A 25627-nucleotide genomic window follows, 5' to 3' on the forward strand; every position below is an offset into this window, starting at 1 on the left:
TCAGCCTGCATTGTCTCCTTAGGGTCCAGAAGCATCTTGGGTCTAATTAGATTAGTAATTCAGTTTATATATATATAATTCTATTATTCCCTTCCAATTTCTTCTTGAGATTTCCAAGTAAACTAGGATGAATGTATTTGGGCTGCAGAAATTTGGATGGCCACAAGTTGGCAACAGAGTGCTTCAAAAAGCTCTAATGCTTTGCTGCCTTCTAGTGGTAGTCCATATTTTTTTCCAGCCAAGATACAACATGCCTAAATAAGCAGCTATAATAATAGTTGAGTTTTCAGAATAAATCTGGTACATACACATCTAATATGTAATAGATATATTTAAGACTATCCTATATTATTTTTATAAATAATAATCAAGCTTTTATGAACCTTTATGTTGGCTGAGTTCTTATAAAATGATTCTGAACCATAACCATTTTGACATTAAGAAATACAAAGTTCTGGATATTATTTTTGCCTGGATTACTTTTATTTCGTCCTTTTTTCCCTTCTAGTCATGAATTAAAAAGGCTGGGCTGAATGTTTAATTAAGTTTACCTTTGTAAAGTTAATAAGTACTCTTTCTGGTTGTCCCAGCTTTTTGGTAGAAAATATAGAAGAATGTATTCCCAAATAAATCCACCTTGATTATTTTATTACTAGTAACAAAATACGTTTTGGAAATTAAGACGGTTGTTCCGCACTGCGATGATGCATTCAACACATTTATACCTTTGCTTTGAGGCTTCTCCCTATGACGTTATGGCACAAAAGAGCCACAAGAACACGTTTCATGGGTATGGGATTGAATGACCGGGGGCGCAGTAGTCTTAAGAAAGAGGATAAATGGGACAGTGAAGCCTGTTCAGATGTTCATTCCTCCTGCCCCTGCCACAACCAGGCAATTAAATTATAAGAGGGTGAGAGAGCTGCTACAGTCATTGGCCTGCTCACACTGTCCTTTTGTCATATTCTATCCTCCTCCTCTAGGAATTACTTTGTTGACAGCATGTAGTAGCCATTTCTTCCCCAAAATATTTCCTCATTCAACTTGAACAATAGTTTGAATGAATTATTTACAGAGGTCCATTTGTTTAGAAAAGTGTCATTTATTCCCTCTTCTGCCCTTGAATAACAGCAGAAGCCAAGACAGCACAGTCTCCCAAGATCCAAGCTACCTCATTTTCTTCTTTCCTGGACAAGAACTGAGCTAGCTGAGACCACATATAGGAGGGATGCAAGATTATTTCCCCTGAAGATTTTAACTGGCCTTGTACTAACCTTTCCTCCCTTCCCAGTCTCAGTATTGGACAAGAAGTGAAAACTAGTCTGGAAATAAACTGAAATGATTGACCTAATCCCCAAAGGCTGTAATTTCTCTGAGAAGAACCTGGGCCATTTTTTGAATAAGATTGAAAATGCTAAGCATGCAATCATTGACAATTATACAGTCTTTATGAAACAAAATATCTCAAACAAAACCAGATACTCCAGCATTCAGCAAGACTTGCTCTCTATGAAAAGGTCAGCAAAATCAGCAGGAAAATGTTCTGCTAATATAGAGGAACCACATAACCAAAGGCAGTCAGCTATGATGGGTAAGGAGGAATTTTTAAAGTTTTCCAAGTTGAGTAATTTGCAGGGAAGTGTAAACCCTCTCACACCAGGTACATTTAGCTTATGAAATAAATAAAACTCATCATCGTTGTCATCATCATTGTCATCATCATTATATCCCATCTTTTTCCCAGAATTTCAAGATGGTTTAAATGGGGTTGTCCCTTCATTTTATCTCTATAATACCAACATCAACCTAGTGAAGTGGACTGGACTGAGAGAAAACTGGCACAAAGTCACCAGTGGGTTTCCATGGTTGAGGGTGGATCTGAACATGGATCTCTTGTCATAGGCCAGGAGCTTAAACCCTCTATCACACAAACATCACTCATTACCTCTATTGGTATTTTTTGTAAAGTGAAAGCTTCTTTCATCTCATAAAATTATTTACCACTTCTTTTCTCTCCCAAGCTAGTACTGCTAGAATCACTATTGTCCTCTTCATGTAGGCCCCTCATGCATATTTGAACCTGCTTAGGCAAAAATCATACTGGAAAAGAATTCCAGCCATCTTGTTTGGTAACCCAAATGAACCAATTCTCAATTACTTACTTATTGGGGAAAGTAGAATAACAATTAATAATCTATAAAGAGCATGTGTACCTTATATCACACAAAAATAAGAAGCATCAACTTCTTTGCATTTATTCTACTATCATCATAATATGCCAAAGTATTTTTGTAAATATGATTATAGTATTGCAGAAATTCTTGTTTAATGATCTAAAATGGTCCTGTCTGTTTATTAAACCAAAAAGCTATTGTTAATAGGTAACTGGACTTGTACTGTGTTAGTCCAGTTACTGTTTCAGGTTGCCCAGTCTTTTATGTAAGTCAGTGTCTGAATGTATAGAATGTATAGAATGAATCTATCATCCTGCAAACTGCCTTCAGCTGACTTTGGAAATGTGAAAAACAGAAATCCAGATTTCCCTTTTTAAAGGATAAAATAATTACTTTTTGCCTATAGAATATACTCTTCGAAAGTAAAAAAATGTTGATATTATGGAATGGGTTGGGTTAGTAAGCTTGTAGGATCTTTTCATTCTCTGGAACTTTGGTTTGATGTAAAAAGAAATCTGAAGAACCAGCAGTTTTAAAAACCAGACAAAAGACAATTGACAGAAAACATCAGTGAAGGTGGCCCTCACCACCACACCAATGACTCATGCCCCTATCACCATGCAACTTAACTACTGCAATGCATTTTACATAGTTCTGCCTTTGGAGGCCATTTAGAAACTGAAGTTAGTGCAAAATGCAAAGGCCCAGTCTGCAAATACCTTTAGACAGCTTCTTTCAATATGTGTGAATATTGAAAATGGAGAGAAAAGTTATGGATATAGTTCATCTTTCATACATTGTCCATTTTCCCCATAAAGCAAGTGATGAGTTGGTGCTATATCTAAAGCCACCAATGAATGAATATCAGGATAGCCAGCTGATAGCCCTTGTATGGCTGTCATATTAATTTCAAATGCCTTCTGGTTCGGACTGACATACATGGGCTGCAAAAATCCAGATAAGCAGTAGATGACAGCAAGCAAAGGGTTACAGTTTTCTATATCTCTTTACTGCCATTTAGCGGTGGTCTGTATTTTTGCCTCTCACATACGGTAGCTGGTATCCCTACCACACTTGTCTTAAAACATGGTTAATGACCTACAATTTCAATTGTAAAAATAAAAGCAATATATGAATTTCATACACATTTCTCTACAATGTTGTCCCTCAAGCATATTTGGGAAAATAAAATATATGGCTTGTGGCTCTGCTTATGAAACTTTTCCCCCCTCTTCTTTAATGTTCTTTGCATGTGCTTAGTAGCATATACGTATCATGCAAGTAGAGGAGTTGAATCTTAGTATTTTCTTCATTTCAGACACATTAATTGTGTGCTAATATGAATAGCCTGTACATGATTAGTCACTAAAGAAGGTAAAGTGAATTAAAGTTGCCAGAAAAGTAGAAGCAGCTATTTTTTTGCTGGCTCAATGTTATAAACTTATTGGCTGAATTTCATAACTTGAATTGTCCCACCTATCATTTCTTTTAAAAAGATTTATTGGGTTCAGAACTTCTTAAATTCTTTACCATTACATGCTCCATTAACACATTAAAAATTCATGCAAAATACTCAACTTATTTAATTTAGGATACTAGGTCTTTGGAATAATAATACAAAACCATAGAAGAATAGAATCATTGTAGTAATAATAAGAAACATAAAATAATTGTTGAATTGTTGAAGAAAATGTGGAATTATGGAATTGGAAGGCCAATTTCTCTGCTTGAATGGATCCAGGAAATGGGAGCCTACCAAGTCTCTGGGTAAGTTTTCATTGCCAAATTGCTCTTACTGTTGGAAAAAAAAAATTCTAACATTTCATCAAAGCTAGTGTTCCTGTAACCTAAATCCACTGTTCCATGAGCTGCACCCTGGAATAACAAAGAGCAGACTGAAGTTGAAAGAGGCAGTTCTGAAAAATCCTTTGTGGGTTCTAGTTCTTGATTTCTTGAACTGAACCATCTGGGGGTGGGGGGGGGCAAGATAAATTATGAAACGGCATTAACCTGGCACAACACAAGCTCCATCCATTTTGTTTGGACATTGTGACATTGCATACATGTAGAAAATAGGTGACACTTGTCATATCATCATTTTGGCAAAACTATTAGATTGTATGAACACCTCTGCACTAAGCAGGGGTTAGCGGTCTGATTAAGAACTGGAAATTCTGCAAGAGCTATTCTAAAGTATTTTCTACATTCAGTTCTTCTCACTGGAGGCAGGCCTTTTATGAAATTCAGTTTCATGATGGATGAAACTCAGTGATGTTGCTTCTTGGTTTGCATTTTTATTTTTATTTTTCAATAATTTTATTAAGATTTTAAAAAGAACAATAAAAGATAATACAAAGGAAAAGAAAAAAGAATACAAACAAATCCCCCCTTTGAAAAAAGCAACTTCCCACCCTCATCATGACAAGTAATAAACAATTTCATAATTTCCTCACCCCTCTTAATTAAGAAATATAAAACACTTCATCCCATAACCCATCTCTTAGTAATAAATAACATCTTCTTATCCAGTTGTCAGCCAAAAGTCCAAACAGAGCTCTAAAATATTAAAATTAACAAATATAAAACTCAGCTTTCCATGCCTCAACTCTTAACTGTAAGCAAAACCCAATTTAAAAGGCATAAAAAAGTACAGTGTAAGCAAACCAAACCTAAAGTTTATCGTATTATTTCTTTCCTATCACATTCCATCTCAACTTTCTTCCAAGACATGTAGGGTGATTTCTATATTATTCTTTTAACAACCCTGGAGAGATTAATAGATATGCTAGGTTAGGCTGAAAGAAATCAGTTGGATTCACACATTGAATTATGTCATTATTTGTTTTGAATAAGCCATGATGACCGAGTTCACAGACGTAATGCTGATCCATAAGCAGATTCATGCCTCACCCTATCTCTCACTAAGCCATTAAAAAAAAAAAAAAAAAAAGCTGTATTTTGGGTTTTTTGTTTGGTCCAAAGTTATCTGGTGAGACTAAATACATTTGTCTGGGATCACGCCCCCTAAGAACAAAAGGATTTACTCCTGAGAAAATAAGAATAGGATTGTACTGATGAAATGCTGCTTACATAGATCTATGCACTGATAATTAAAGTTGTCTTCAAAGTTTGTTTTCCAAAATGATTATTTTGCTTCACGGAGGCTTACTTTTTCACTTTGCAATCCATGAAGCAAATACTGCGTGTTTGATTTTTCTTATTCAGACAATGGGTTACACAGATACTCAGCCTTTGCTAAAATAACGAGACCAGCATATATACTCAGTGACACATGGGCCTAAGTATTTGTCAGGATTAAGAGATTTTCACTCAGTTGGATTTTGAACATTATTAATGAATATATAAAGCCCAACTAGCATTATGGGAAGCTAACACTAATCCACCAGTAACATTAGCTTCTAGTTCTGCTTTGAAAAATTCCTTCTGGGGCAAAAAGTACTTTTTGATCCCAGAACCTTCAGCTGAGGTTATTGGCATGTCAATACTTTCCATAAATTATGTCACTAGGAATTCTAGCATTTGGGGGCAGTATTAAGACAGAAAGTATACTGCAAGTAAGTGTGTGTGTGTGTGCATTATAATAGAATATATTATATCAGAACAGATGTGATCACAATTTGCAATATTTAAACATATTTGTAAAAACAAAAAAAATACAAATACAAATCTTTTGAAGATTCCATTCTCATGAATGAATCATCTATTGCCATTATGCATAGTAAATAGAGAAGACATTTCTCTTTGCGGGATATTAAAAGCTAGGTAGATAATGTGTTATGAATCAGTTTCTATCTCTGCTGACTCTTCCCTGGATGTCAGCATTTCATATAAAATGGTTCAATCTTTTTGAAGACTAGTGCTAAGAATAATTGTGTAAATATATGCAAATACTGCTTTATGTTGCAAATCCAATAATAAACCAAGGATGGATCCCATAGCATTAGTATCAGTTCTCTCTACAAAAAGTAGTATTGTTTAGGATAAATGTTGTTCTTCCTAGGGTGTTATTCAAAACCACAAGTAGACTGAGCCTGTAATATTGGTACACCAGAACTAGGGAGGGTCCTAAGCCAAACATAAACTATGCCATATTCATGCACAATCTACTTAGATTTATTATGAGCTTAGTATGAAGATCTAAAAGGGATTTTTAAGTTCATTCAATATACCCATGATGGAGAAACTTTAAAAGATTAAACTTGCATATAGATCCTCTTTTGGAACCAGGTGTATAGAAACATGGGGTTCGCTTCCCAGTTTAGTTGCATTTTAAGAAATGCATACCTAGATGGTATGTGCAGAGAAATGTATTCATGGAATGAAAAAATGTAATAATGCCTGTCTCCTATTACAATTCAACAGAATGGATACATTGAAAAGGGTCTTTTCAGTATAACAGAAGAATGGTGTCTTGGCTGCTAGTGTCTTTCTCTGAAAGCAATTATGAGGGTGGGCTTAACCGAAAACAACTTATGCGTGTAATGAACAAAAAAGGAGAGAAGGATGATAGCAATTATCTTTCATCTTTGAGTAGAATGGAGAGTGAGATTTTTGTTACTTTATTGCACAACTTGCACTATCGTGAGTTGGGCAACTGGTTGAATGTCATTATCTACATTCTTCTACTGGTTAGCTGGACAGGACACTACTCACCTCCTTCATGTTCTAAGCATTTGAAGTTAGCAGAAATAGGAACAATTGCAAAGCAGTTTCAAAATGCTTTTGAGAGATTGGGGCATGGAATGGTAGTGATATGAAAGTGGCTGTAGAGGCAAACATGCACATTGATATTAATAATAAATAAAACATTTTCTTAATGTTGGGAACAACTCTAAGAATAATAACTGAAATACGCATATTATTTTGCTTGAAAATCCTTACATCAATCCTTAATTACTTTTCTCTTCCTGAGAGAAGATATGTTTCCTTGTAATTGCTCTCTCAAAAGCATTTCTATATTGTATGCTGGAATTGCAGGGACACAATTCCCTATTATTCCTTAAAGAAGTGGCATAAGAATGCTAGTTGATGAAAGAGAAGTGGAAACCTTAAGACAAACTGTTCAGAATTTACAGTTTAGAAAGTTCTTTCCAGCTGGCCCTGATCTCCACAGCAACCATTGTCTGATGAAGAAGAGACTTCAAAACCCTATTCAAACAACAGAAGGATAGCTCTTGTGCTAGGTCAAGCAATTCAGTCCAGTTTCAGGCAGGGAATAGAACAGGAGAAATTTGTTAATAATTTGGGAGAGGGGATGAAACTAATTAAGGTTTACATTATTTGATGATCAGGTAGCAAAGAAAAAATTTTTTCTTGGGGGAAAAAAAATCTTTCCAGCTGCTGGTGACAGCCAATGAAAATCAATTAAATGGACATTTGTTACAAGAAGAGCAAATCCATCTGAGACTCAAGAGTCTGTGGAAAGCTTCAGTGGCTGGAAGGTAATGAAACATTTTTAAGAATAAACAGGAGTGTTCTTAGCCAGCCTCCCCCTTCAGTTATTTCTACCCCCTCAAAAGCAGCAGAAAATATCCTATCTCCATTTTCACGGAAAGAAAAATAGTGCCATTAAAATGGGAGTTGGTTCATTATTACCATCTATGTATATCCTATCACTATCCATATACAAACATATAAAGGTCATGATAACCTTCATAGAAATTTATCTCAAGAAACACAGGAAAAAAAGTTAATTGTGAATTCATGATTTCCATGACTCCTAGATTCCTAGAAGACATTGGGATTAGTTCACGGAAGTTTCCTCTTCTGTGAGTAAATAGGAAAGGCTAAATGTCTTTTGATCAGGTTCTAGTATTACTTAAAACACCTCCCTACTCACCTGATAAAGTTGGTGGCTATGTTGATAGCTGTTCTAATGGTCTGTTCTAAGGGTATTCCATGAGTCAGCAATAAAGAACCAGCTGTCAATGCAGAACCTTCAAAAGGGGAAAAAATTACAATGATTCAAGAGATCTAGTCCCATTTGGGAAGCAGTAGATTACACAGAGGATGAGAATAAAACTGAGAGGTGGGAACTAAATCTTGGTAGGATAATATACTCTGGAGTTGTTAATCATGTGCATGTACCATGTGGAAATTAATTGAACAAATGTGATTAAATTTTCATTGGTTAGCTACAACTTTTCCTATGTCCATGATCATATCCAGTTTCTGTAACGGTATCATGGTATTCAGACTGATTACAAGCCTGAGGGATCTGAATTCTGTTCCATTCATCTGCAGAGCAGACTAAGATATTGTAAAGCTGAGAATATAGCCATCTTTCCTGTTGACTTAAGTGAACCACAATAGATATTAGTATCTTCTGAATACTCATAGTATTCATGTCATCCCTGAGAACATTACCTTATATTGATAAGGTAGTGCTAGAGTTACCTTTGTAAGCTTTGATGGGCAAAAGGAGATATGCCGCACATAGATCTGGGGATGCCACATAAATGAACTGGTTTTTCTGGATAAATTAATTTTTTTAATTTATTTTTATTTCATACCCATTTTATAATTGGGCATGCTGCCCTTCAAAAGATCCAAAAACATTCTACATCCTCCTTTTTAAAAAAAAACTAAAGAAGAATTAGATATCTTGCTTAAACAATTGATGTTTTTTATCATTTCTGGATTGGGGAGTTATCCAAAATTTCTCTCTGGCTGATGAACAAACTCTAGGGCAATTCCCATTGATATTGTCTGTATGGTTCACCAAGGACAAGGTCCCCTGTTGCCCCTGTTGAATCCTGTGCCCTCAGCTTTGGTAAGAGGGTGATTGTCTTGTTGCTGGCATAACAAGGCAGCTAAGGAGGCAAAGGTAGCTACAGAGGTCTAGTAGCAACTCGGAAAATCAGAAGCAGGGCCAGTCCTTCTGATGAAGTCCCTTCCAAGAAAACATGACTCTAATCCAGTAGTGATTGGTCAATAGCAGGATTCCTATTAGTTGGTTAGTAAGATTTAAGTTTCAGTGATGTATATCCTCAATCTTTCAGGGTTTTAAATAGCCAAAACAATTGTTGGGACTTTCTTCCTTTTATGTAGGTGTCAGAAGAACTCTCATTATCAATTTGAGCATTGAATCTAATACAGTGCATTCGGAAAGTATTCAGACCCCCTTCACTTTTTTCAAGTTTGTTATGTTGCAGCCTGATACTACAATTGTTCAAATTCATTTTTTTTCTCATTAATCTACACTCAGTACCCCATAATGACAAAGTGAAAACAGAATTTTAGAAGTGTCTGTAAATTTATTAAAAAGGAAAAACTGAAATATCACATTGGCATAAGTATTCAGACCCTTTGCAACAACACTGAAATTCAGCTCAGGTGCCTCCCATTTCTCTTGATCATTGCTGAGCTGTTTCTACACCTTGATTGGAGTCCACCTGTGGTAAATTGATTGGACATGATTTGGAAAGGCACACACCTCTCTACAGAAGGCCTCACAGCTGACAATGCATACTGTATCAGAGCAAAAGCCATGAGGTCAAAGGAACTGCCTGCAGAGCTCAGAGACAGGATTATTGCAAGGCACAGATCTGGGGAAGGCTACAAAAAAAATTCTGCTGCACTGAAGGTTCAAGAGCACAGTGGCCTCCATAATTCTCAAATGGAAGAAGTTTGGCACAATCAAGACTCTTCCAAGAGCTGGTCACCCGGCCAAACTGAGCAATTGGGGGAGAAGAGCCATAGTAAGAGACCATAGTGTCATGGTCTGCTCTGAGTCTGATTTGGAGTCAGAGTATGAGGAAGTACCGGACGAACAGCAGGCTGAGCGGTCATTAGAGGTGGGGTTGGACAGTGAGCAACAGCTGGGGTCAGTCTCAGATAATGAGGTGGAAAGTGTGAAACCACCTGATGTTAGAACGAGGCGCACTGAAAAGAGAATGTTGCAAAGGGAAAAGAATGGTCCACAGGTGGCTTCCCTGGAAGAAGGGAAGTGAAGACCCAGAGGGGAAGGAGGGACCTGGCTGTCTGCAGGCAGTGGCTTCATCCAAGACCCAAGAGAAGAAGGAGGGGATCTGCTGTTGGTGGAGAAGCCCTGGTCTCTGGGCAAGGACTAGGCAGAAGACCCTGAGAGAGGTTCTTCCCCTAACAAAGAAGCAATAGGTGTTTGGCTGAGCAGATCCAGGAAACAGTCAAGCCATGCTGAGCACACTACAGTAAATTCCAGCCCATTCCTTTCTTTTTACTCTCTCTCTTGTCAAGCCCAGAAGTGGGGGATGGAGATGGAGAAAAAGGGGGAGAAAGCAGGAGAGAGAGAGGGGGTAAAGTCTCTAGGAGGGAGACTTAGGAAGAAACCTGACACTTAGGTGAACACCAGTACTGTGTTATACAGTATATACCTGTTGTAAATACCTGCTGTGTATAACCTCACCGTATATAGTAAAAAGGCATAAAAGTCTTCACTGTCTTCTTTTCTGTGTCAGTTGCCACCTGTGCAGAACAAAATACACCTCCAGTTCAAAAAAACAACCCTGACACACACTGACGCCTGCCGAACTTCATTCACCATGTGAAAAGCCTCCTCCAATTGGCATGCACCAGCTCCAGTTACACCATAGACTATATTTTCTTTTCTTTTTTTCCCTCCCTCATTCTGTTAGCTAAACTTTAAAAAAATAAAAAAAAATCCTGTCCATTTGACTGTTATATGGCAAGAAAGAGAGTTTTTGTACCTCTTGGCTGTGCTTTAGTGGTCATCTGGATTCATGCACTTGAGATGCAGCCACTGGTCCTATCATAGACTTGCCAGATCAATGGGAGCTGAATGGATCATCACCCCATGACTGTCTCACTTCAAGCCTCCTCCTTCACATCCCATTGATCATCCTGAGCCAGGATAAGAGAGAGAACACCACTTCCAGAATGGAGCACCCAAAGCCAACTTCAGGCTGCCTTCATTACAGGAGCATGGTAAGATACAGGTGGTGGCATGCAGATATGTCCTCTGGAAATGGTTAGTGGGGCATCTTTGCACCAGGGCAAAGAGGCTGTGTGGATGTGGCCTATTTCTCTCACTCTCATTACCTAGCTTGCCCTGGCCAGTTGAAGTTCACTTTAAGGCTTGGATGGCAAAATAGGAAACAGGTTGGACTGGAATGTCCTGTGGCAGGAAGAATCAACAAATCATACTGTAAGCCACCCAGAGTCTGTTGGGAGTTGGGTGGCCTTAAGAAATCCAATTAAGTAAGTAAATAAATTCTAATTCTTCTTCTGAGAATTCATTCTTTTGATCAGACACCCAGAAGCTTCAGATCCATATAGGAAGGACAGATATGTCTCCTCAGATAAAACAGCTTGGGCTCTGCAAAGTTTGTAGGCTTTGCAAAGTGTTAAAGTAGAACATCAATCTTCTATGAGCCAAAAGCATTTCATTGAGGCAGCTTATGGCTGATGTGCACGATTCTGGGATATACTTCACTGTGCCAAGATGTAAATATGATCATGGGAGATGAAAATAATAGCTGTAAGTGAATGCATTAAAATATATTATTTTATGCATGAAATTCAGTTTCTGAATTTTGCTGTATTAAAAAAAAAGAAGAAGATGGGTTTTGACTGGGACAACGCTGTATTTGAAACTCTTTTTGATTTATAATGCCAAGAGTCATGGTTTCAATGAGTGATCTCATATTCTTGGCATGTCCCTAAAATGTATGTCAGCATGTCCCTGCAGGAGGAGAAGAAAACCCAGTGCATGTGTGACACTTTTGTTTTATTGCCATGAAGGAACGATAAAGTAAACATCAGGAAATGATAATATAATTCAAATTGTATCAATGGCAATGGACCAGAAAAAAAAAATGTTTCTCATTCCCTTTTAATAATGAAAAGCAACATTCTTGGATCATTCATTTATAAATATATTCAAATATTGGGATGAGTAATAATGACATTTGTTAGTAGGTTGGCTTCACTCATTGATCAGTAAACCTAAGTTCTCAAGTAGTATAAAAGAGCAGTAAAGTCAATATTTTCCCAATAACCTGCCACATCCTGTGCAAATCTGTCCACAATTTGTTATGGAATGGAGAAAGGCTCACCCACCCATCCTGTAGGCCTCAGTGCTGAAATGGCCTGCTTACTTGGTGAGGAAGTGCCCTCACACCGGGGCCTCCATCTTAGGGTCAGGCTGCCTCTAAAGCAGGCTGGAACTCAAACAAGGGGATGGGCAGGAAAGTATGTGGAAAGACCATGGAGAAGAGAAGGGGTTCCTTCTCCTTGGTTACCAATCTTCCTTGCCATGTCCACAGCTTGGTAGTGACAATCAGCTTTTCTACTCCACACCCCTTCACTGCCCTTTCTCTTACTCCTGCATGCTGCTGCTCCCAGCCAAGTATGGACCTTCTCAAGGGTAGCTGTCTGGGACACCCACTGAGGAGACACAAAAGCATCAAGATAGTGGCCACACCCATATGATTGAAGCGCTGTCCCTTTTTTGCATGCAGAGTGCACCTGGAAAACGCAGCAGGGCTCTGAGTATATGACTGAAGCTGCCATTTTGACTTTTTTTAACCCCTTCCCCTCTCCACGCGTGTCTGTGGCAGCAGTTACCTGCAACTCTTGTTGCTACTTTCCAGCAAATGTGAAGAGCACAGTTGTTATACAGAAGTTTATTTAGAGTCATTAAACTGCTTTATTTGTCTACATACTCTTTGCAAGACTCCCACACCACCTTGTTTCAGAGCTGCTCCCACAATGTTGGCTTGTTTCAAAGCTGAGCCAGCCTTTTGCATTCAGATGAGAGTTGGCTGCAAAGATGGGTCATTTATTTATTTTGCAATGTTGGGGCTTGTGAATAGTGGGGTTTTTAACTGGGTTTGCTCGTTTCATCATACCTCCCAGCTCTTGGGTACAAGCATGGCTCTGTTCCATGTCTGCTGAAACTTTATTATATTGTTGAAGGAATCTAGACAAGCAAATCAGTAAACTCCATCTTACACCTCCTAGTCAGTTTCACAATCCCTATAAAAATAACTGTCAGTTTTGGTTTTCTTTGCTTCTACAGGATAAGCAGTGCCTACTTCTGGGTGAACCTTTATCTCATCCATTTCCCACTTGAGCATCTGAGCTGAAGAAAATAATTATTCTCCTTCCCCAACACAATGAGCTTCTAAACAATTGGCAACCAGGGTTAGAGTTATTGTAAAAAAAAGCCTCCTAAAATGCCAGCATTTTGATAGTTAGCCGAAGTTTTTAACAGAATCAAAAGGAATTGTGCTTTCACAACAAACATTGCTCCACACCACTCCTTCCCCCATAAGTGTGTGTATGTGTGTTGTTCAGCCACTTCCAGCTTGACTTTCTCCAGTTACACAAATCTGAATGAGGGGTGCTAATGTTTTACATTTGCTTCCTTTTATGTGGGGTGAGGGCAAAGGAGGGGGGTGTTATTACTTCCAAGAAGAATGGTAGTGAACTGAAGATGATCAGAGGTCAGTTTCAGACTGGTTTGTGAGAGATGTGAGTGGGTGGAAATGGAGTGAAAACTGTAGGTAGAAATCCCTTTAGAATAACTGTGAACATTTCATATCTGCAGTTAACCAATATAAAATTACAATAAATGTAAAACTGGAATAGAAACAACCAAAAATGCTTGGAGTATTTCTTCCCCTTTCTCCCTGCTTATTCAAGTAAACATTTCTATCCTTTTTTTTTTCCTCCCCAATATCCTCAACAAAGTAGATTCAGCACAAGGAAAAGAAATAACCAAAGAACAGGGACAGTATTCTAAGCACTTGTTTTCTTGCTTTAAAAAAATCAAATTAGCATTTGAATTCTTCAGCCCCAATGTTTAGTTATATGGCACAGCTCTGTAAAGCAATGTTAAGGGTCCTCAGAAGTACATAGCAATTTTTTAAAAGTTGCATCAAGGATTCAATTCAGAAAGAAAACCTCACATTCAGAACTTCTGATTCAGGCCTTGTTTTCTTTCTAACTTGAGTAATATTAAAAACAAATAGAAACAACCTAATGTTTTGATTGTTACTTTATGGAAGACCTACACACCAATATATTCCTATTTTTGTGCAGCCTTGTCCCACAAACGCATACATTTGTTCCCTGCACTTCTAGAAAGGTGTCCTACCACTTTGGTGCAGCAAAAGCCAGCAAGTCTTGCGGTATGGCATAAAACAGTGTTGTCCAAACTTGGCAATTTTAAGATGAGTAGACTTCAACAGTCCACTCATCTTAAAGTGGCCAAGTCTGGACAACACTGGCATAAAACCTTCAATTTACTCACCTTGAAGGTCATGCAAAACTATATTATCTTCTCTGGAAGATATTCTCTTGAAGTATCAAGATGCTTCTTTTGTTAATGGGGAAATTTGGAAGTGATGAGGATCCAAACTTGGTAACATCCCAGAGTGAAAGGCGTTAACTTTTCTGGCACTTACAGGTTTTTGGGGGGTGTTTTTGTTTTGTTTTTGTTTTTAATTTTTGGCCGGTTTGAAGAGGTCCAGTAATGAAAGAGTTATTCTGTTTTTCTTCCTGGCAGACTGAAGATGGGGTTGTAAAGGAATGCATATTCTCTGAAAAAGATCAAATAAGTCCTCCCCTCCCTATTTTAGGAAGGAGAGAGAACAAGAGCGAGTGCAATTTACAATTAAAGAAAAAAGAAAAACACCAAACTGCAGTTGAATTACCACCTGGGGGTGGCAAAGCAAGCAGAAACTCTTTGATCTGTGCTTTGCTTACATGTCTCTCCTAGGAAATTGGGACAGAGAGATAGGCTTAAAGCCTCAGGCTCAGCGGTTTGACCAGCAGGATTAATGTTCCTCTGCCGCTAATACAGAAACTCTAATAGGGAGACACCATAACCTCTCTCCCTCCTCCCTCTTCTCTCCTCTCTCTTCCACACAAACATTGTCATCTCTATATGAAAGGTTGTGTGTGAAAGAGGGAGCGTGACAGGGGATCTCTGCATGCCTATGAATGTGGGTCTTGGCTCCACCCATGGCTAACCCTGAACCCCATCTGTGCAGCTCCTGAAGAGTTTTTACACCACAGCTGCAGATCTCCACTCAAAAGGAACTGACAACACACCTGATATGACTCCTTATTTCACACACTTTCCTGCAAAGTCTCTTTATGGATTTGTAGAGAACAAATATCGCCAAGGGATGTGAGCCCTCTACCAAATTAGATTGTCTCACCACTAAGGGAAACTGCACATGTAGCATTGCTGTTCATTTTTCAGTGAGGGCATGGTGAGTTGTGAAACAATATAAATATTTTTCTAATGCATAAATGGCCTTCTGGTGAGTGCTTTCCTTGGACTGAATTGATATGGCTGTGGCACCAGTGCATAGCTGAAAATAAAACATATCTGAAAAAGATATCAGTGTAAATATACAACAGATTCTTTGTAACCATAAGGTCAGCTCACTAATGATATTTCCATCTGGTGGGAATCTGTTTCAGGAGAAGCACAAAGAATGGCTATACTCTCCTTTAGGGTCTCCTGCTTGATCAGACTTTGCACAGTTCACAATCACTCCAGAAAATGAAATATATCATAAAAACCTGATATATTTAAATCCAAATTTATCAGGAGGAAATCTTTTTCAGATCTTTTCTCACATGAATTTTAGTATAAATTTCAAAGAGAAAATAGTGTCAAACTGTGACCAGAAGTTTTTTTTAATGTTCTTTGTCCCTGTGCTGCAAAATAATAACAATAAAAAACTTATAGTACATACTTTATATAAGAAAGATTCTAGAATCATGCCCTGTTCTCTTTAGGTAAAGTTGATAAAACAGGAAGTAGTATTCTTTCCAATCGTTGAGCTAACATTGTCTGCTGGAAACATCAGATATTCAAGGTCTTTAGTTCAGCTGAAACTGCATTATTCAGTTTTAAAATCTAAAATATTTCTCTTCCACACAGCTGTTTTTTTTTTAAATAATATTGCCCAGAAAGACAATTCTAAAATTATGTTGCAAGGAAGTTTATTTAGTATGGGACTTCCTGATGATGATGATGGTGAATATGGAGCAAATACTCATATCTCTTTATAGTCTTCATTTTTAATTTATTTAAAATATTTTTATCCTGCTTTTCTCTTATATCATTTATGACATGATACTCACTGGCATATAGAACACACATGCTAATGTATGAAGGGAAATGTGTACTTTAAAAAAAGAAAGAAATCTTGATTCATGAAGATCTGATTTTTATTGGTGTAATTTAGGTGTCACAAAAGCACAATAGAATTTTCGTTTTCTTCCTAAGGTCTAGGTTCTTCTCTCCTGTGGAGATGTAATATATTGCTTTGGTCATGTCCATCAGTAATTCCTTTTTGATTAGATAATAGAATGAACTAGATTCTTGAGTGGAAATTCAGCTTTAAATATGTTAATGCCTTACTCAGTTGTATTCCAAAAACTAGGAATCTGTCTGTCTATGAAGAGCTTTTGATATAGTATGCGGGGACTGTAGCAAAAATGGTGAAAATGTACTAGGTACTCCTGGAAGGATAAGTATGTACCATACTCTAAAACTTAGCTAAACAAAATTTGTCAGCTTTTAGCCTTTGAGCATTTAATTAATTGTTTGAGCCTCAGTTTAATTTGTTGTTGAAAATAACTGTAATGATTTATTTTGGGTGCTGTAGAGATGTAGAGGCATTTTCTTTATTCATTTGTTCGTTCCATTTGTATCCTGCTGCAACCCAAAGCAACTCTTGGATGCTTACATAAGAACTCTAAAATATCCATGGTACATCTTAGAATTCAATGAAACAATGAAAGACAAACTGTATTATCATTCTGTAGGCATCAACCTACCTAGAGCCTAAGGCCATAATCCTACCTGTACTGTGACACTTAGCAGGAGGCAATTACACTGAAGTCAGTGAGGTAGCCTTCCAAGTAATTGTTATCCCTTCTCTTCACAGTTCCCTGCCTTCATCCTCCACAGAGATGGCAGTCTTTCTACTGTTACTAAACTCAGGACATCCTTAAAGTATTCAGTATAATTTGCTCTACAGAGTCAGACATTTGGAAGGGTGGAAAGTCTTCTATATTTAGCAAAATAAGTACCTAGAAATGATGGATACTAGCAAATATAGACCCTTGTCATTGAGCAAATGCCAATGAATTATGTGTATATAATTTTCAGCATGGGGGTATAACAAGTATGCACTTTGGTATGCGTACGACAAGCCTCTACAAAGTTTATGCCTATTCTGGGAGAATCCAGTGACAGATTATGCTTTTGCAAGACATAACAGCCAAGAATAAACATAAACATAAGAAGTGGGTCATTTTTAAGCTTACAGAGGCAATAATGTATTTTAAAGAGCAAGAACTGTGAAATATATTCTACTGTCTGAAAATAATTTATACTGAGAAGAATTTGCATGTAGCAATCTATCTGTGACAGTAAGAGCACCTTTGAAGATGTTTTAAATCTGAAGCCAAAAATATGTATTTTGATTACTGATTTAATTTTACTTTGACATTCTGCTTTTTTGATAGGACCAGAATTCAAAGGGCCGGTCCTTCAAAGCATTGGACTTATTCCCTCTTCCAACAGTTGCGTTCAAATTGCATTTGGTAATGTGAGAGAAGAAAAACGTTATTAAAAACATAAGCAGAAATCAGAGTCGCAAGGGCATTTAGACCCTCAAGTCCAACGCTCTGTTCAGTGCAGGAATCTGTTTGAAAACTGCAAGCAAAGGAGAACTCATGTGGCAGCCTTTCCCACTGGCTGATCACAAATACAGTCAGGAAGTTCCTCTTGATGTCTAGCCTAAACATGTTTCCTTGCAGTTTTAACATACTAGTTATGACCCTGCCCTTGGAGATAATATAAAACAAGTCCACTCCCATCTCTGTGTGACAACCCATATCAAGATCTTTAAACCATTCCGCATAAGGCTCACTTTTCAGTCCCCTCACCATCTTTGCTATCCCTTCTCTGAACTTGTTTTAATTTGCCACTGCCCTTTTGAGCTATTGTGTCCAGTTCTGGGCACCACAATTCAAAAAACTAAGAGTTCGTGATTGTGACAGGTGTAAATATCATAAACAAACAAACAAATGTGGCACTGTGGTTAAGAGGTTGAACTAGGACAGTGCCACGTTTGTTTGTTTGTTTATGATATTTACACCTGTCACAATCACGAACTCTTAGTTTTTTGAACTGTGGTGCTCAGAACTGGACACAATAGCTCAAAAGGGATTTCATTTTATCCTTAGAACAGCTATCTTGAGAGGTAGGTTGGGCTAAAGATATTGAGCTGCAGAAGATCTAGAGGAAACTTGCACTTGGATCCCCCAGTCCTAGTTCAACCTCTTAACCACAGTGCCACATTGGCTGTATGCTCGGTGTTTGGTATAATGATTGGATCAAACAGTACTGCTTCAGGCTTTCTCAGCTGAAAGGGGGTTTAGGCAGGCTGCCTCTGGTAGGCCCATTCTTCCTCTTTTTTTCACCTTGCTGATTCTTGGCTGTGACCATCTGCTCACCATCTGGGCTCAATCTATAGAGCCATCCATGGAGATGGAGTAAGGCAACTGTTAACGTTGACTCCTTTCACAGCTCACTTCCTCATAGGGAATAGGCAAACAAGCAGCACTTAGAAAGGGGGAAAGCAGCATAGTTAGGGGCCTTCATGGATGGGCAAATACTATTTGGTTGGTAACCAGTGATGCCAATCACTGGTGTTGGACCCAAGGGTGGGGTGAAGAATCCTAATAATGAAGACATAGGTGTTGTCTCTGTTTCTGTCTTCTTTACAATTGCACAACTGAATCCTGATTCCTGAATCCTGATTCAGTTGTCATTCTTGCTCTTCCTTTCCTTTTCTACTCTGATTTTTTTTAAAATCATCATTTTAATTTTTTAAAGCACTTTGCAAGCTTTATCACAAAGCTTGATTTGATTTGTGTTTGACATGCAGTACTGCTGAGGATTCATGGCTATTGCTCCCTTCCTTTGATATTAACTGTAGTCATGGGATATGCTGGGGTGGTCGGAAGCTGTGTGTTTGGGGAACATTGCTGGAAAGAAAGAAGCTTGCAATACCAAGTATTACTACTCAGAAGTAAGAATAAGATTTGGCAATGGAGAACTGCTATTTTCAGCCAGCAATTGCAAGGTAAAGAGCCTGTGGTTGTTTTCACTTGCACGGTCACTATTCTTCAACAAACAGAGAGAGGGAATGAGGGAACAGTGTGACAGAGATCACATGTCCCTCTATGTGCATGTCATGCCTGCAGGCGTAAATAGAACTTCTTGTTCATATTTTACATGCTTAATCTGACCCTACTGCATATATGGTACTTAACTTTTAAAAAGCAAAACTGCTCTCTTGACCATAAGAAAACTATATGGCTAGCGAATGTCACAAAGGAGTGTGCAGGTTTTTGAGTCCTCTAGAACTCTGTATCAGCTTGCATGATAAAGAAAGAAGAAGAAAAAAAACAACCTGATCCTGAAACCATGCAATAGGATTGAAAAAGGTTGTACTCAGTGATATGCATGTCTCAGATTGGGTTTAACACAATCTGGGGATGAAGAAAAATATAGTGGTTGGATTCCCATTTGCTGAACATATAAAACCTAGCAGATATTCAGGTCTCCTTATCCTTAGGGGAAGCAGTCGAGTTCCTTGATAATTGGAAGACCTTAACCTGACTTGGCTCCCTTTCTGAAGACGTTTGCTCTGCACAGGTTTGGAGTTCTCTGACATAGATTTACTAAATAGCCTTGGGACTATTACTTCACTCTTCCAAACAGCAAATGCTTTCTCAGTGTTGGGTAACTTCTGTATGCAAATGCCTATGTGGGACAAAGCTATGCTCTGCAGTTTTGTTCCCTCTGAGGATTTCTCTTGTGATTATCCACTCTGCACAATAACCTTCTGCTTTCCAGTTGTGGCATAATTGTACTGTGATGATTTTGAATGTTGGGAACTTGATACTAGTTGTAGGTGATCTCTTTGGTGACCCTGGTTCATTATACAATTATAAGTGTCAGCTGAGACTACAAGATCACAATTCTTGGTTCTACCACTCCCAGTTCTACAAATTAATGGACTTAGCCCATTATCAAACAACAGAATTATAAAGCTGATTGTCAAAGTATCTCCTTTACCTTCACATATCAGCAGTTTAGGACACAGCTGCTAATAAAATGTCGTAGATTAAAAGAAAGGATTTAGTTTCCCAGCAGGTTCACAGGAGTCAGAGAACATTTCTCTCATATTGTTTTTGGTTAGATATTTTCCTGTGAGTCACGGAGAGTGTTAATACGTTGTTACATAAAAATCCCATCTTCTCAAAATAACACCACCAATTCTTAACAATCAAAGTAAACTAATACAAAGTTCACTGATAGTAAATGCAGCCGTATTGAATGAAAGAATTAGATTTGATTTTCTAGCATTAAGCTTGTTATTGCTTTTCTGAGAGTATTGTGAGCTGGAAGTCTTTTGATATATAACAAAAATAAGATTTAATTGTGTCAAGTATTCTGGAAGCATTGTGTTAAAAGTTTTTTTTTTACTTACTTTTTTCTTTTTCCTTTCTTTTTTTTTTTCACTGCTGAAGCTCAGTTGCCAAATGATGGGAAAAACCAGAGAAATAGATTCCAGTCATGGATTTCAGCCACGTTTCTCCTGAGTCTCATTTCCTTTGAAATTCTGTCACATTAAAAAAAAAAAAAAAAACTATTGCCAGTTAGTTTTCATACTAAATGAGAGCTTTTGCTGACAACCACAAATCACAAGTTTGCTTTTAACATTATAAATTGGAATAAGGTGTTGTGTGTGTGTGTGTGTTTTAATTAGACATTTAGCAGCTGTGGTGGATCAAAACATTTTATTGGATTTGGATTCCTTAAAGGTTAGGGAAAGACTTTTTCTTTTTGAGTTGCCATTGTGCAGTCTTTTTTGACAATATTGGTTTTGGTTAACAAGTTGGACCAGAGATAAAATAAATTGGTATGTATAGCTTCAAGTCTTGTACTGTTTGCAGTTCCTTAATAATCAGTACTTCTCAACTGGTATTTTCTGGTGGTCTTCTATCCAAGTACAAAAATGAAAGCTGTTTTTAGGCAAGACTAAACACTTGGAGAACCAATTGCAGATCTTATGTAGAGTATACAGGCAAGACTTGAATGTTCATTCTTGTTGCGGCTGCTGCTGCCATAAAAAGAAATCAGAATGTTCTGAGAAAATTTATCATAGCTGGGTGAAAATTTATTCCAGCTTGGTAGAAGTGCTAAAGGATTATCCTTTGCCACATGTCATATTTCAAATTATTTAGTGTTATAAGGTCTAGCAATCTTCCATCATGTTCACTGTCTTCACCTTCACCATCCCTGCTTCGTTGCCATATGATGAAAATTAGCATTTTGGCAGAAGAGGGAACATTACTGGGACAGAGTGCTAGTGGGTGGTCAAAAGAGTGTTTCCTTCAAAGAACTTCCAGAAGGATAGAAGAGCCCTGAAAACTCATATCCTGCTGCAAGTCAAAATCAGTGTTAAGAATGCTGAGAACAGAGATGGGCTTTCAGATGGCTGGGTCACAATATGTGTTAATAGTTTGCATCATTTACATGGATATGCAAATTTATGCACTAACAGAGACGTTGAAGAGGAATTTGTCCTCCTCTGGCCTGAGACTCTCCCTTGTGAAGTAATAAGCCAGAATACTTCCATGTCCAAGATACAGTACGTATTTCAAAAAGAAAAGAAAAGGTAATGACCAATTGTTAACAATGCTGTGAGAAAATTCTGATGGCCGTTCTCAGGACAAATGCACTGTAGTGACAGGAAAGCAAACAGTATTCTGCACAGGAAGTCAAGGGATCTATGTATGGCTCTGGGGATGTGGGAAGCACAGCATGCTCTGGTCAAGAGGATACACAGCTGTAAACAGGAAGCTCTCAAAGCCCTTGGATGTGCTCAGGGGCTAGTAGGATTTCACTGAAGCAGGTGATGGGTGGCTGATCGTATTCCTTTGCACAAACCAACAGCTGGAATATGATATTTTACTGTTCCTAGAACTAGCAATGGAGCTGAATTTGAGCAAAATTGTAGAAGCTGGCTATAGGCAGAGACATTGAGTCAGCACTATACATTGGGGTGTTGTGCTGTGTGGTCTCTGGTCAAACTGAAGTCTCCTGTCCCCCTGCCAGCAGTTTCTGGGAAATGCTGACTCTCTCCCTGGTCCTGATCATACTTAGAAAATCCAGCACGGCTGTTATAAATGGATGCACATTTTGGCACAATGTCTACATATCCTACTGTCCAGAATGAAAGTACTTTTTAAACAGAAAAATGGGACAGAAATATTTGAAATGAGTGGAGATCCATCCTGCCTACAGCAATTTTGACGCCTGGTTCACAGAGGCCCCAAGTTGCCTCTCCACATACTCACACATGTAAAAGTGAAAGGGATTGATTTGCTCATCTGTTTTTTTTTTTAAGTGGTAAATCACACAGGCCTGATGTGAAGATTACCAAGCTAACAGATGTGAAAACTTTTAGAACATTTGAGAGGTGCTGGACAAATGTTCCATGTTATGGTTGCTGAACACTGTTGAAGTGTTTTCTTGTTTCCTTTTCTTCTCTGCTTGAGTCCAGCTCAATTCCTAGTGACCTGGATACCTCTGTCTAGCTTTTTTTGGCGACCATAAGGCTGTGGTTTGCCTTATGTCTTTTGGCCTGGCCTACAGGGCTTTTAAATATAACCCTTTTGGCTCACAGTCACAAGAACAGTGAGAAGTGATAATTTGCAGAGCAAAACCAGACAAATGGAAGTAATGGAGCCACAATAGGATCATGTCATAGCAGTGGGTATTTACATTTTGCTCTATTGTCAGCAGCCAAAAATTAATGAATTAGACCAAAAAAAAACAAACAAACAAAGACTTCTGATGTTTTGTAGAGGGAGAGGAAAGGCCAGATGTTAATTGGAACTAATGAAAGCTTATGCCTGATTGAGCTGATTTCAACCAATTGGTGAGAAATGAATCAGCAAACTTGGGGGGGGGGAGGTCAGCTCACCCTCTTTAGAGTAGTATTAATGGAAAAGTACTTGAAGGAAGGAAAAAAGTTAAAGAGAGAGAGAGAGAAAGCTCTAACAAGCAGGCAGAATCATCTCTGTTATTGCTAGGCATGTTGAAATAATCTGTTTTGTTTTTGCAAAATTATGTGGTATGGCACAACCAGACATCTGCACTAATTTATCAGTTGGCACTCTTTTTCACAGATCTTTTGTAGCAATCTGAGTCTTCAAATATTTACAAGGTAAATTCCTCTTCAAGTCAAGCCTGACTCCTGGTGATCTCTTAGATCCATCTATGTTATCTTCTTACCAATAATATGGAAGCCATTAACCATTGCCTTCTTCTAGCTTTCTTTTTCCAAATTCCCAACCTAGCCTACCACTCTGGGATACTCTGGGACCTCCCTTCTAAGTACTAACCTGACCTCAGCCTATTTAGCTTTAAGCTCAGCTAAAGTAAAGTAAATAGATTTAGTAAACCTAGACAAGCTCTTCCCCAACAGGATGACCTTCAAAAGTTTAGGGAGTACAATTTCTAGAATCCCCAGACAGCATGGCCACTAGTTGGGAATTCTGAGAACCATTATTTCAACATATCTGAAGGATGCCAAATTGGGAATTGCTGGCCTAAATGGTAAGCTGAATACCCTAATCCTATGTGTAATTTCTTGGCAGCAAATCCTGTTGTAATAAATGAGCTTTGCTTTTCAAAAACACTTTGGATCAAGCTGTAAAAATAGCTTAAGTCTGCCTTGAGGAATTGCACACTGATGATGCTCCTATCCAGAGTATTTATTTATTGATTCATATGTTTGTTTATTTGAAAAAATTGTAAGCCACTCACTTTTCAGAAGAGAGGTTTCCCAGAGCAGCTTACAACATGCTGAAATCCCATTAAAGAAAAAAACCTAAAACAAGTGTTACAAATGCAATATGGCCTTTGGAAATTCAGACTCAATTTATTTTGCGCTCTATAATTGTATCATTAAGTAACACCCCCCACCCCCAACATTTCTTCAGGTATTCTGCAAAGAAAATATGTGACTTAATACTGAATTTCAAGAAGAGAGAAGGATCTATTAATTTGGCATAATAGAGAGAATAAATATTTTACCTGTATACAAAATGTTTTTTGTATAAGTTGTGGAACTACAAGGGATAAGACTCCTTGATATCCTTGAAAAAGCTGAAGGTATAAGCTGCAAGGTGCATTGTATACACAGGAGATGGACCAGTTTGCATCTGCTTTCTCATAACCAGAAGCAACCTCCTGGATGCTGAATGGAGACAGAAAGGAATATTGTAGAGATATGATAGGAACCCTACCTGCTGTCCCCGCATGAGACTATTAGAGCATAGTATGGTTTTGGTACACTTTGAAATGTGAACACAGCCATTGAGATATGTAAATGTGTGATTTGTTGATGGCTTAGTGAACCAGACCATTATAACTCATTTAGCACAATGCCAGAATCTAGCCATGTAAATTGATTTCCTATGTACCAGACTGGCTCAAGTTCATCCACAAATGGAAAGTGGATTTGAATCTGATTCTTCTTAGTCCTATAGTACTCTAGTTCTGATGCATTATGCTACTGTTTTCTCACAAGGTTTTGTATCTTCTGCTGTGCAGTCCAGAGCACTTTATCCTGGTGTGTAATGAATTATTTCTCACTGATAAGAATTTACTCCCCATCTGTTCGATATAGGCAATAGATATGTGCAGATACACTTCCAATATATGTCATCTTTTTTTTGGTATGCATTTTCATCTGAAAATAGGAAATGATTTACACAAAGATGGGGATAAAAGAGAAACCTACTTTTTTAAAAAAGTGGCAGGAAATAAATGAAACTAGGCAGCAGTGTATTCAGAATTAAAACAATTGCTCCAAATATCACTTTAGTTTCCTTTCATTGTGATGTTTTCTTCCTGGCCAGGCGACTCATTTTATGGTCATTTACAATAATTAAAATATTAATTTTGGAGGAATAGACCATTACATGCACAGACACAGACAATATGTACGTTGAGGATATCCTGATTCTGACCATGTACTGAGAGTCAGCAGCTGATCAGATTCCCATAAGCAGCATCAGCTATTGTTATATGCACAATTAGCCCATGGGCAGGATTGGATGAGTAAGACATGATATTGACTTGTTATACCTCACTCTTCCTCTGGGAACTCTACATCCTAATATTTTCATCAGGTGCAATGTATGATGGTATTATTTTTAGTATGAGAAGGAAAGACAAAATGCAAAAAATCAACCGTGAGCCACAAATTCCACTCTCTAGAATAAGCACTGGAAACTTCAGCTGTTTTAGCGTTGCACTGGGTAGTTCATTAATGGCAGGCAAGGCACCTGCTTCATATAGTTTGTCTACT

The 25627-nt window shown here is 38.0% G+C and overlaps 1 long non-coding RNA gene across 1 annotated transcript in view; it reads right to left on the reverse strand.

Moving 5' to 3' along the window:
* LOC148217071 (uncharacterized) overlaps nucleotides 1-24491 on the reverse strand; it is a 59731-nt gene extending 35240 nt beyond the window's left edge. Inside the window, exons 1-2 of the long non-coding RNA XR_015796002.1 lie at nucleotides 24349-24491; nucleotides 8035-8131 (exon numbers count right to left, since the gene is read on the reverse strand). This is a non-coding gene — a long non-coding RNA (uncharacterized LOC148217071). The remainder of the gene's footprint in view (nucleotides 1-8034; nucleotides 8132-24348) is intronic.
* Between the last annotated feature and the right edge of the window lie 1136 nt (nucleotides 24492-25627).

This window comes from Python bivittatus, unplaced genomic scaffold (genome assembly GCF_059951505.1).
Source record: "Python bivittatus isolate LINGU-HERP-01145 unplaced genomic scaffold, Pbiv_v1 ctg000020_np1212, whole genome shotgun sequence".
NCBI classification, from domain to species: domain Eukaryota; kingdom Metazoa; phylum Chordata; class Lepidosauria; order Squamata; family Pythonidae; genus Python; species Python bivittatus.